At 38.3% G+C, this 5,000-nt stretch overlaps 2 protein-coding genes across 3 annotated transcripts in view; one reads left to right on the plus strand and one right to left on the minus strand.

Moving 5' to 3' along the window:
• LOC135115140 (sushi, von Willebrand factor type A, EGF and pentraxin domain-containing protein 1-like) overlaps positions 1–1,455 on the plus strand; it is a 47,612-nt gene extending 46,157 nt beyond the window's left edge. The window contains exon 18 of the mRNA XM_064031641.1: positions 1,309–1,455. The gene's annotated coding sequence lies outside the window, so the exon portion shown is untranslated. The remainder of the gene's footprint in view (positions 1–1,308) is intronic.
• The window catches only part of LOC135114764 (neuromedin-U receptor 1-like), a 99,518-nt gene that overhangs the window by 5,917 nt on the left and 88,601 nt on the right, over positions 1–5,000 (minus strand). The window lies entirely within an intron of this gene.

Raw genomic sequence — 5,000 nt, forward strand, 5'->3', positions numbered from 1 at the left:
CTCTTTTTTTTTTTCTCTAGCCACCTACATGTAAACTTCCTCCCTCCTCTCTCCTTCCTTCCCTCCCTCTCCCTCTCTTCCTCCTCTCTCTCTCCTCTTCCTCCTCTCCCTTCCTGCCTCTCCTCCCTCGTTCAGTCCTTCGTCCATCATAATCCTACTCTCCTCTCCCTTCTCCCTCCGCATTTCCTTTCCTCCTTCCTCCCTTTCTCCCTCCTCTCCCTTCTCTTCTCTCCCGTCTCTCCCTCCATCCCTACTTCCCCCTCCTCCCCTCCCCTTTGTCACCGTTGCCGTCCTTTCATCTCAGTCGTTCTCTCTCAGACGAAAGACATGAATATTTTTGTACCTCAGTGGACGATTAATGCTCTTTCTTCCTCGAGGTTTTAATATCAGTGACGAAACAAGACAAAGGACAAGGATGGAAATAGAAATGAAAGACAGACAGGCAGAGAGAGAGAGAGAGAGAGAGAGAGAGAGAGAGAGAGAGAGAGAGAGAGAGAGAGAGAGAGAGAGAGAGAGAGGATGGGAGAGGTTGAATGACTAAGACTTGCGTGTGCTGGAAAGGAGAAGAAAGTGGAGAAGATGATAATAATGATGATAGTGATGGTGATAATGATGATGATGATGATGATGCTAATGATAATAAAACTACTACTACTACTACTACTACTACTACTAGTAATAATAATAATAATGATAATAATAATAACTACGGGAAATGTAGAATCATAGTATGCGTTTAAAATAAATAAATAATGGATAGCATGTTATTTTCTATTCTATTTACTACAACAACAACAACTACTACTACTACTACTACTACTACTACTACTACTACTACTACTACTACTACTACTACTACTACTACTACTACTACTACTACTACCTCTCTCCTTTCTACTCTCCATACTCTGTTATCTCATCTTCTCTTCTTCATTTCCCCATCCTTCATCTGTTTCCCTCTGACTGACTTTCCCTCTCCCTTGCCAGACATTCAAATCCAGTGGCGAGAGAGATTATGAACCAAAGGGAACAAAAACTGCCACATGTACATTATATAGGAATCTGAAGCAGGGAATATTTGATGAGCTGTGAGTTGCTTTCAGATTGCAAAGTTCCTCTCTCTCTCTTCCTTAAATTATTCTGATATCATATTTCACATCTGCCATTCATGTTTCGTGCGTCTGACTGGCTGAGTGAAAGGTGAGAGTGAGAATGAGAGATGATAATGGTAGTGGTGATGGTTAGGGAAAGGTGATTGTCTCATGTTTCATTGCGTTTCGTTGATGGTTTCATTTTTTTCATATGAAGGTTGTTGCGGTTCGGACGCAGCGCACGCGATGGTCCCACAAGTGCATGAACTGGTGGCAGCGGTAGGATACGAACCCACGTTTCCAAGGAGACCGGTTTGAGCCACTGATCAGTCTCTTTGGAGACTGCCATCAATTTATGCACTGGTGGGTACATATAAACATCATTAATCTTCTAGCATATATCAAATAAAATGTTAAAGGTAGCGGGAAAAAGCAGGGACTGACACGGAACTTACCTATGCTAAAGCCGTCCCTGCTGTTTCCCGTTACCTGGTGATGGTGGTGATGGTAATGGGAAGGTACTTCTTTTATGTTTCCGTCCATAAAATGCTAGTTTTTAATTTTTATATGGAGGTGAACGAGAGTGAAAGAACATTAAATAATAATGATAGTGATGATGGTGATGAAGATGATTGTGAATTGGGTGAACTGACCACTGCGCCACCAGGTCGTGTGATATTATATGCCACGTGCTTACGAGGGAAAATAATGTTAAGGGAAAGAAAAAAAAGAAAATAGATGCGCTTGTCATTATTCTGCTCACAAAGGAAATTAGAATAAGTAAAATGTAGGAAAAGAAAAAAAATAAGTTTGCTATTAGATTAAATTCCACATACTCACGGCAGAACAAAAATGAGAAACGAAAGAAAAATAGAACGTTTCCCATTATCTTATACGTTCACAAGCGAAAAAAAGGAGAGAGAAAGGCAGAAGAAAGAAAAAAAAAAGGTATCCTACAAACTCATGAAAGGAAGGATACAGAAGAATGAAAATGAAATAAAATTTTAATTTGTTATCGCAGCGCACTCAGAAAATACATAAAAGTACAAAGCTTCTCGTGGAAATAATATATATATATATATATATATATATATATATATATATATATATATATATATATATATATATATATATATATATATATATATATATATATAAAAGGGGGTTTTTACAACGGTGCAAAAACAACAATGGTTGAAGATACTGCCTTTAGTGTTCTGGTCTTGAAGACAGAAATGTGTGTTTATTTTGGCGTGTTTAGGTTGCTGTACTGTTGGTCGTCGTGGTGATGGTAGTAGTAGTAGTAGTAGTAGTAGTAGTAGTAGTAGTAGTAGTAGTAGTAGTAGTAGTAGTAGTAGTTGTTGTTGTTGTTGTTGTTGTTGTTGTTGTTGTTGTTGTTGTTGTTGTACTAGTAGTAGTAGTAGTAGTAGTAGTAGTAGTAGTAGTAGTAGTAGTAGTAGTAGTAGTAGTAGTAGTAGTAGTAGTAGTTGTTGTTGTTGTTGTTGTTGTTGTTGTTGTTGTTGTTGTTGTTGTTGTTGTTGTTGTTGTTGTTGTTGTTGTTGTTGTTGTTGTTGTTGTTGTTGTTGTTGTTGTTGTTGTTGTTGTTGTTGTTGTTGTTGTTGTTGTTGTTGTTGTTGTTGTTGTTGTTGTTGTTGTTGTTGTTGTTGTTGTTGTTGTTGTTGTTGTACTAGAAGTAGTAGTAGTAGTAGTAGTAGTAGTAGTAGTAGTAGTTGTTGTTGTTGTTGTTGTTGTTGTACTAGAAGTAGTAGTAGTAGTAGTAGTAGTAGTAGTAGTAGTAGTAGTAGTAGTAGTAGTAGTAGTAGTAGTAGTTGTTGTTGTTGTTGTTGTTGTTGTTGTTGTTGTTGTTGTTGTTGTTGTTGTTGTTGTTGTTGTTGTTGTTGTTGTTGTTGTTGTTGTTGTTGTTGTTGTTGTTGTTGTTGTTGTTGTTGTTGTTGTTGTTGTTGTTGTTGTTGTTGTTGTTGTTGTTGTTGTTGTTGTTGTTGTTGTTGTTGATGGTAATGACAGTGGTACCATCATTGTTGTTACTACTACTACTACTACTACTACTACTACTACTACTACTACTGAACGTGAAGAAGAACAAGAACAACAAGAACAAGTGGAATAAGCACAAAAACAAAATAAAATAAAGAAAAGGGAACAAGAAGAACAAGAAGAAGAAAAACAAAAGAACATAATAAAGGAAAAGGGAACAGGAAGAGCAACAAGAACATAAGAAGCAAAATTGAAAAAAGGAACAATAAAAAGAAAGAAGAAAAAAAAACGAAAGAACGAAAAAAAAAAAGCATTTTAAAATCAGGAAGTAAGATAGAAACCAAACACACACACACACACACACACACACACACACACACACACACACACACACACACACACACACACACACACACACACAATAAACAAGCGCACATTGTTACCACGCACGTAAGCACCAGTAACGAGGCCTCGCGCTCAAGAAGAAGGCAGTTCCGAACAATAATCTTCACGCTCCGGTCATGTGTTAAGGAGTGGCGCACCATTAAGACCGCCAACTAGTCCGCAAACGTTTCCCACAAAAAACAACGCTCCCATCAAGGCATCCAGGGGGCGAGTGGGAAAGGGTGGGCGGGGCTGGACAGGGGAATGGGTAGGGTATGGTTTGGGAAGCAGGACCTCGCGTAAATGACTCCTTAGTGATGGTGGAAAGAGGTTTTGAATGCCTCTTAAGGCGCTAACTTCTAATGGGTTTCAATCACGCACACTCGCACACACGCAAAGAAGGAAAGGAATGGATAGTGTATTGTTGAATATATAAATAGATGAATAGGTAGACTGATAAATAATTAAATGAATAGGCCAATGTAAAGTGAAAGTAGAATTGAAGTTAAATAAATGGGGAAATGACCAAATGAGTAAATAGAATATTGATGAATGAATAATTAATGAAGTTAGATGATTAAATAAATGAATAAATGCATGACTATGGGCAAAATAAAATTAAGTGGAAAATGAAAATAAATGAACGAACAAATGAATAATAGAATAAGTGAATACACTGATAAGTAAACGAACGAATGAATAAAATCCTAATTATTATTATTATTATTATTATTTGCTATTTTCATTCTCTCTCTCTCTCTCTCTCTCTCTCTCTCTCTCTCTCTCTCTCTCTCTCTCTCTCTCTCTCTCTCTCTCTCTCTCTCTCTCTCTCTCTCTCTCTCTCTCTCTCTCTCTCTCTCTCTCTCTCTCTCTCTCTCTCTCTCTCTCTCCATGTTCATGTATTCTCACCTGTATATTCTCCCCTAATAGTTTACATTTTCTTTTTTAACTCAAAGCTCTATCTTTCACAAGTAAATATACACGTAAACTTGCAAAGAAGAAGAAGAAGAAAAAGACGAAAGAGTTTCATATATACGTACAACTAACTTTTACTAACTTAAGATTATAATGATTTTAAAACGTGTACTCGTACACCAACGTTGCATGAAAGTCTGCATTATGATTTTCGAGCACCACTTGATAGCAACAGCACAATTTTCTGCTTGAGTGAAGGCTGTTTCCCCAGTCAAGTATTTGGCTGAAAGGCGGAACACGAGGAAGATGGTAAGAAGTATTAGATAGAGGAGGAGGAGGAGGAGGAGGAGGAGGAAGAGGAAGAGGAAGAGGAAGAGGAAGAGGAAGAGGAAGAGGAGGAGGAGGAGGAGGAGGAGGAGGAGGAGGAGGAGGAGGAGGAGGAGGAGGAGGAGGAAGGAACGAAGAAGATGAAGAAAAGAAGGAAGAGGAGGAGGAAGAGAAGGAGGAGGAGGAGGAGGAGGAGTAGGAGTAGGAGGAGGAAAAGAAGCAGCAACAGCAAAAGGAGTAGAGGAAGAGGAAGAAAAGAAGAAGGAGAAGAAGAGGAAAAAGAAAGAA

The sequence above is a fragment of the Scylla paramamosain genome, chromosome 28, assembly GCF_035594125.1.
Source record: "Scylla paramamosain isolate STU-SP2022 chromosome 28, ASM3559412v1, whole genome shotgun sequence".
Lineage (NCBI taxonomy): Eukaryota > Metazoa > Arthropoda > Malacostraca > Decapoda > Portunidae > Scylla > Scylla paramamosain.